Genomic DNA, 8,493 nt, shown 5'->3' on the forward strand with positions numbered 1-8,493 from the left:
AGAAGCTTCTAAATCATTGTCTGGAACACTGAAGCCTAGAAATGGCAGAGCAAAAGTCAAGGAAAAGTTATCCACTTGGAGATGACCAAGAAAGAGAAAGCTTAAGGAGAAGCCCATTTGTAGAGTGAATCCCATGCCTGGATCAAAAGCAGGGTGAGAACGCGAAACCGACAATTATTCCTGGCTTCTTCTCCAGTCTCGCCAGCCCTCTCCATCCTCAAAGGGTCTTCATGCCAGCCCCCCCAACACCCTTCCCTCTTCCCTTAACTTGCAAACAGAAGGACACAGAAGGAAAGGAAAGGGATGAGGTTTGTTGGCTTGCAGTAGTTCTTGAAAGTCCTACATTTTCAAAGGGTCCATCCCTTCAAAAGGTCCATCCCTAATCCCATCCAGAACCACCTTTCGGAGCGCGATACCATAGTCTTTTGAGACTGAAGGTTGCCAACACACATCCCTAATTGCTCCCTGGGACAGAGCTATTCAGTATGCCAAGAAGAAATGGAATAGAGGGAAGGAAGGGACAAACTTCTCTCCTGTCTTGTGCACCACCATCAAAGAAGTTGCTATGCAAATCCTACTTTGTAAAATGATTGCTAGTTGCACATGAAAATTGGTGCATCCCACTTCTTTGTGATCATTTGGTGGTAGTAAGGCACTCTGCACATGCTCACAGTCCTTCTGCATCATGGCTATTCAAGCAACCTATGTTCAAAGCAGCAGGATTAGCTCTTAAGTCACCAGGATCTTTGCAGTTCTTTTGCACACAAAGCATCTGAGGAGCCAGACCCTAGTCTATTTTTGCATCTGTTTTGTTCATGTAGCTCTCTCTCTCTCTCTCTCTCTCTCTCTCTCTCTCTCTCTCTCTCTCTCTCAACCCAGCAGCCACAAGCTGAGGGTTAACTCAGAGGGGAACGTTCACTAATGCTGCTTTTCATGTTGAATATTTACAGACATCTCCGAATCCTCCGGCACCACCATTTGCAATTTGTCCAGAAGAGCGTATAAATAAATATGGAATACCTTTTAATATGATTACCTGAACTGACACTCTGCATTTAAAGAGGGCAAAATCAATGCGGCATCAAGAGATCTTTCAGCTCAATTGGCAGTTCTGCCTGGTGAGTTTTTTTTTTTTTCCTCTTGAACTAGCAGAATAAAAAACTAAAAGCCGCATTAGTTTTTAATTAAGACTCCGGCATTATCAGACTTTACAAGACAGTGCCAATGCACAGATGAATTACCATTTAATTAAGCTTTCCAAGAAACTTTTGAAGACTTTGGATTGAATATGGACTCTGATTTCTTGCAGCTTTTTCCCCCCCCAGGCTTTTTTTTTTTTTGGGGGGGGGGAACACACTTCTAATTGTTTTCTCGGGTTTGCTAAATAATAAGAAAAAAGTCATTATCGAGAAGATAACTTTTCAGGTGCATAGTTTCTCCATATTTGGGGAGAGTAAAACTTTGCATCTTGCTACTGAGCCAATGGCCCATTTGATTTTCAGTTGCTCAATATGGAAGGAAGGGGTTCAGTGTATAGGCCATTTAGGGCCCAATCCTATCCAACTTCCCAGCTTCGGTGTAGCCACACTGCAGGCCCGTGGTAAGGAAACAAATGTTCCCATACCTTGAGAAGGCCCCAGTGACTGCCCCTCCACTATAGGATGCAGTACCCACCCCCCTGGCACAACTGCACCAGCACTGAAAAATGGAATAGGATTGGGCCCTTAATACAGTACAGAACTTCAAGTCACTTATGTAGGCAACCTTCAGTATCGAAAGACTATGGTATCGCGCTCTGAATGGTGGTTCTGGAACAGTGTCTAGTGTGGCTGAAAAGGCTGATTCGGGAGTGACAATCCCTTCCACAACGGGAGCAAGTGCAGTCTGTCCCTGGTCTGTCTCCCTGGCTATGGGCCTTCCTTCTTTGCCTCTTGGGCTCAGACTGTTGGCCAAGTGTCTCTTCAAACTGGGAAAGGCCATGCTGCACAGCCTGCCTCCATGTGGGCTGCTCAGAGGCCAAGGTTTCCCACCTGTTGAGGTCCACTCCTAAGGCCTTCAGATCCCTCTTGCAGATGTCCTTGTATCGCAGCTGTGGTCTACCTGTAGGGCACTTTCCCTGCACGAGTTCTCCATAGAGGAGATCCTTTGGGATCCGGCCATTAAGGAGCTAATCCTGGAGTTTGTGTCACATTGATATTGAGCGATGGAGTGATTCATCCACAGTTCCACTGTGATTGCAATCCAAGTCAGAAATGCAGGTTCAAATCAGGGTTGAAACCTTGCGCATCATCTTCCCACTTGCAACTGGTGGCGCCAGTATTTCCTGCAGTTTCTGGGTCTTGTTTTCTTCCTACATAGAAGATGTCATAGTGAGAGTGGGGGATAGCAGTGGTGTAGAAAGCGAGGAGTGGGGTTTCTCCCGCCCCGGGGTGCCAGGCTGGAAGGGGGTGCTGTAAAGTCTGATTGTGCACACACAGGAAGTGACTGAAGCTTGTGCGCACTCACAGTGGTGGTTGTGGCGATTTTTGAGCATGAAGAGGAGGAGGTTGCTGCTTCCTCGGGAAGAACCTGGAAGTGACATTATGATGTTGCTGCCTCGGATTCCATAAGAACATACGAGGAACCCCACTGGATCAAGCCAAAGCTTCCTTTGGTCCAGCTTCCTGTATCTCACAGTGGCCCCGCCAATGCTTCAGGGAGCACAAAAAGCAATGGGAGACCTGCATCCTGGTGCCCTCCCTTGCATCCCAGTGCCATGGTCCCTCGTGATGCCTCTGGTGGGTACAGAGAGGTGGTTGGTTGGCAACCTTCAGTCTCGAAAGACTATGGTATAAGCCTACAGCACCCGGTATTCCCAGGCGGTCTCCCATCCAAGTACTAACCAGGCCTGACCTTGCTTAGCTTCCAAGATCAGATGAGATTGGGCATGTGCAGGGTAACACACTGTAGCCAATCAGGTGGACCCTGTAGCCAGATGTCATCCACATGAACCTACCTGGGGGCTCTTTCACCTGGACAGATTGACAACTCACTGGTCAAAATCCTCCAATAATTAAGGATTTTTGGAGTTGCTACTTACTCCAGAGATAGGCAGCTTGCAATGCCTAATCTAATTATCGGAGGCCCGAAACATCTGTGTGTAAATATGTAACTTGGTGGGTGAATGAAATCTCAGTGGGCATTGATGTGCCTGTTGCTGATACACAATCAAGAGGAGCCCTTCTAATCAAAATGCAGATTTTGCCGGGCACATTACACAACGGGTACATTTGAAATGCAGATAGCGGTTTCAGTATGCAGATACAACCCAAGGATATCAGGCAGGCAGGGAGGGAAGGCGGAACTGGGATTACATTGCTGACAAGGTTGCACACACAGGACCTGTAAAAAATGCAGATTCATTGAAAGGTTGCCTTCTGGAGTGACACAAGGAATGCAGATATAAACAAGAGGGTCCTTAAGGGCACTCATCCCTTGATAGCAGGACATGACTCTGAATGATGGGATTTGCATCATCTTCTTTTTCTCAAGGTGTGGGGAACCAAATGGCAGACATTTGAATGGGGGCTGTTCCACATGTACAGCGTGGGCTCATCTACTGAGCTATGACCCCTTTTTGTACATGGATGTGAACGTTTGGTTATCACCAAGAGTTGCCCAGGTTGGGCCCACGCCATCAGAAAGCCCACCTTCGCCAACCTGACCTTGACCCATTAAACCTGGTGGCAAGGTTCTATATGGGGTGAGTAAGGGCCACACACCATGGGGGGTGGGGGGTGGATCAGTGCAAAGCTCTGCCCTGGGCCCTCCAGCAACCTGACCCTGACAACAGAGAGGTATCAAAGTCAACACCTTTTCTGTATAGGTAGGTGGCAAGGTTTCCCCTGGGGGCTGGGGATAAGAATAGGCCTTCCGTTTGGCTGTACTTGTCGTAAGAGGCGACTAAACAGCCACCAGGTAGATGGGACTCGTCAGCCTGGGAAGGCAGCTCATCTGAGAGAAGGAAAACTCTGATCACAAACCTCCACTGCCTTGTGGCTGCATCCAGTTAAGGAAAAGGCTTCAGGAGTCAACCTCGAGGCAAAATCCGGAGCCGGAGTCCCTGAGGCAGTTCATGGCTGAACATAGTCACATTCTGGCAACTCCTGCGACGCCGCTGGAACCAACCGTATTGGCTTCTGCCTTTCCATTGGACCATTTCAGCGACGTGGAGAGGGTGGGATTTGCTGCATGGGTAACAGCCTATCCTCCATACCTACTTTACCCAGGCTTCGCGCACTGGAGAGGACACTCTGTTCCAGAGCCACAATTCAGAGTGTGACACCATAGTCTTCCAAGACTGAAGGATGCCAACAAGGTGGCAAGGAGGTGGCTGAAGTGAAAGTCAAAGTTGAGATGGTCTGGGCACTATGTTGGTGTCCCAACCCACACCAGAAATGTGGGCCCTATATGCTCTATGATCTCGGAGGAATGAATGGTGGTGGTCATCCAAGGCAACATGAGCAGTCTTAGCAGCGAGGCTGGAATGGAAGTCAGGGGACTGAGCTGTGCAACTGGGGAAGGCTGCAGAGGAAGAAAAAAATGGGTGAGGTGAGAAACTAAACAGTTTCAGTTGACAGATCATTTAGGCAACCAGAGCATGTGGTGCTCTGTTCAGATGCAACGATCAAAATGAGATTTGGAAAGAGAAATCCCCACATATTGCTTGCATTTAATGTCTTTGTGTTTTTGCCCATCTCTCACTCCCTTGTCCTTTGCATGGAGATTCTGCACGGTTTGGAACAGAAGCTTGGATGAAATTACATTAGCCGTCCCCCTGGGTATAAAGCAGTGCATGGTAAACCACTGAGATATTGCATGGATAGTATAGCTCTTGCTGTGCAATGTACAATACCGTTTGCCCCCAAAGGCAGTTCCCGAATGCGGATTTTGGGTTGCCCAGTTCTTTCCCTTCCCATCTTAGCATTTTGATCAAAAATGCCTCGGCTTCTTTTTTCTTTTTATTTAAGGTTGTTTTTTGCCTCCTTCCTAAAAATAAACCCCTTTTAAAAGAAAGTGCATTGTTAGTAATAGCAAAACGTTTTGAACTGGGAAAATGGAAAAACAAAGAACTCAGAATTGTGATCATTGACTTGCTTGAATCAAGGGTGGAATTCCTAATTTCCTGAACAGCTAGTGCCACAGGAACATGTGGTCATTAGAGCATGCATCACCTGACCCTAACCACACACACCCCTGTGTGCACAAATGGCCTCTTCAGCCTTCTGGAGGCCTTCTAAGGCCTCCAGAAGGGGCCTTCCTTTCACTGGCCCCCCAAGGACCGGAGAGGCTGCGCATGGCCTCTCTGGCCTTTGGAACACCTCCAGATGCAACCAGAGGGCTTGTGTCCAGAGGTGACCCAAAAGTGTTGTCACTTCCAGATGCCACATCTGCGTTATGGGGCACTATGATGCCATGTGCCTTATCGGCTTGAGAAGTCACAGTATGGGTATGTCCCTGTAGGACTAGGGTACCTGCAATACTACCTCCCCACTATGGACTAGTCCGAAGACATCTGGGGAGATTCTCTTATGCATTCCATTCCCCCATGGGACAGTCTTTCCCATGGTGTCATCCTGTGTATATAACTCCCTGCACTGAGCTATCAGAATGGTTCTTTCTCTTCCCTCAATTATTTTCTTTGGCCAGTGGGATATCCAAGTCCTGCTGATATAGGTTTAATGATGTTCTGTCTCTCTGTTCTCTGATGCTATGCTGCTTTTTATTTGTTAGCTTTCTGGGATTTTTGTTTCGTTTAAAAAAAAAAATGGTGGCATTGCTATTCCTGGTGTTTTCGGATTATTGTAAGCTGCCTTGTGTGCCTCTCTGTTTGGAAAGGAAAGTCAGGACAAACATTAAAGTAACTGCCCAGTCTTCTCTTTTACTCCTGCTCTCTGCCTTATTTGGGGGGAGGACGAGGACTGTGCTTCAGTGAGTGTGGGAGACAGAGCAGAGTAAACTGCTAGGTGCTACATTTTCTAAAACGGGAGACACCCAGTAATTATTGGCTGTTCTTCATCACAGAAGCCCTGTGGATGCCACCTGAGATATTTATTTATTTAATTTATACAGGTATTTATATACCACCTTTCTTTGGTCATCAGATTTCTCTTCAGACTTTAATCCAAGGCGGTTTACAAGGGCAGGCTGTTCTAAACCCCCGTAGGGATTTTTACAATTGAATAGTTCTAGCCTTTCATAGAACTCCTCGTTCCAGCTGGATTCCTTCTCAGTCTGGCCTCTCTCTGGCCCTTCGCCTCCCACGCTCCACTTGACGGCAACTCCTCTCTGCCACCGAGGGTCAGCTCATCAGTATATCAGGGTGTCCTCAGTTCTCGGGTACATCATGAGGCTGATCAGCATAAATTCTCCTGACTTCATCTTAAGGTTTCCATTAAGTTCAGTCCTTTGGGGGCCCTTATACCAGACCCACCTCTCATCCTCCAGTTTTGTTATTCTCCTTTTCATAACACACAACCTGGAGAATTCAAAACTTGCTGAAGGTTCTGCATCCTTTTTTTTGGGGGGGGGGGGCGGTAGGTCCTTCTCAACGAATTGGCAAACTGGGATTTCAGTTTATGGGGAGGGGGGCATCGTTAAAACCCTGGCACCAAAAATAAAAAATGCCAGCCATTTTAATAATACAGCTGTCTACCCACCCGAATTTTTTGACGCCCCCATCCCTCAACACAATGAAATTAGGAATCCTTGGGAACCAGATTGGGCACTGATTGACCATGTTTTCTGCCATGTCAAAAGAGAGCAAGCTTAATAAATATGGAACTCATCCACCTTACCAGAGTTGCCTGCCCTCTTGAGAGATCATTTCTCAGCTCTTCCAGCCCAGCTCAACCATTACCCCCTTCTCAGCTCCTGGCTGAGCATGAATTTCAACTGCCTGGCCTAATGAATGCAATTTACCTGCTCTTTCCTCCCCTAACTCAGGAGAACGACACAGGCACACTCCTGGGGCCAATTTCCCTCCATTACGTTCAGCCGAGCTCAGAGCTGCCACTGCGCGGGCTCGATAAACACTGGCAAGCCTGGTTTTCATATTGTATCTGTCAAATGCATGTGGAATAAATTGAGTTCTAACCACGCCAAATGAACAACGAGGTGGTACTTTGGATGATCGTAATATAGAAACTCTCGCTCTCTTTCTCTTGTTCAAAAGTAACGTAGCAGGCCCCACACATGCAGTCAGATTTCCAGAGCCAAGTCTGATTTTGAGAGCATATTAACTTTGTTGCTGGGTTTAAAAAAGCAAGCGAGTCCCTCCTTCTTCTCCCGTGCTAGTTAACATATTTCTGCTGCTTGGTTGGCTACCAGTTCCCTGATTGCGCCAGAAGTCTCCTAGCTTGCTGACGTGTTATCGAAATAATAATAATAATAATAATAATAATAATAATAATAATAATAATAATAATAATAATATTCAAAAGTGAACATAATCAGCTTAGGCAGGAGAAAAAATTATGGGTGGATTGGAAATAAAGTTCAGCTGCCTGTACCAAGAATCTAAAGCAAGGGCAGTGCCTTTTTTTCCCCCAGGAGATTTTTGTTGCCACCTGAAAGTGGTTGTCCCTTGTATATCCTACCCTTAGGCTCTGAGGATGCTCAATGCTTCTCCTGCTTACTTGTCCTTCCCACAGGGTGACTTGATAGTGGAGCTCCAAAGGGACGTCACTCTTCCCCGAGCTCCTTCATCACATCCCCTAGGCTCCACTAGGCTGATTACACCTTTGGATATTGTACGACTGATAGGAAGAGATTCTTCAGACATTACATTGAGAGTCAGTGAGAAACGATTCTCTCTTTTTCATTTGTTTTCCCCTGGTTTAGCTACACTTGAGAACAGGATAAACCCAGACAGAGGTGTAACTCACTACCCCACTACCTGGGGCAGTGACGTCACAATGTCACATGACATCGTGATGTCACTTCTGGGTTCTCCCCAGAGGAGGGAGCACTTGTGGCTTTGCCCCCCCCCCATTCTTTTCCAATGGAGACTGCGGGCTCAAAGTCACCAGCGCCCCTCCGTAACTAGTGCAGAGCCTGAAAGGCAGTCATGTGCTCCCCTTGGCATATCACCTGGGGCATGTGCCCCTCTGGCTCCACCCTAGTAACGCCTCTGAACCCAGGGTTCCCAAGGTGTGGCTTGGGACCCCCAGAGGGGTTTATAGCTGCTTGGAAGGGGGTTGCTGTGAAGGACTCAGTTCAAGCCCTGGAATCTCCAGGTAGGGCTGCAGATACCCATATCAGAGGCTTTAGTATCCAGAGGAAGCTGGTTGGGTCCTGCAGGAAACTGGTTGCTGGACTAGATACTGCTTTGGTTTGATACGGCCAGACTCTTCTTATGCTCTTGCGTACCCTGCCTTTCCTCCATCATGGAAACTCAAGGCAGTGTACATCCAGGCCAATCTAAGTTGTTCCAAACAACACAGTCCTGAAAAG

At 47.3% G+C, this 8,493-nt stretch overlaps 1 pseudogene; it reads right to left on the reverse strand.

Annotated features, from left to right (window-relative positions):
- Nucleotides 1-2,833: 2,833 nt before the first annotated feature.
- Nucleotides 2,834-2,951, reverse strand: LOC136662654 (5S ribosomal RNA; annotated as a pseudogene).
- Between the last annotated feature and the right edge of the window lie 5,542 nt (nt 2,952-8,493).

The sequence above is a fragment of the Tiliqua scincoides genome, chromosome 11, assembly GCF_035046505.1.
Source record: "Tiliqua scincoides isolate rTilSci1 chromosome 11, rTilSci1.hap2, whole genome shotgun sequence".
Taxonomy (NCBI): domain Eukaryota; kingdom Metazoa; phylum Chordata; class Lepidosauria; order Squamata; family Scincidae; genus Tiliqua; species Tiliqua scincoides.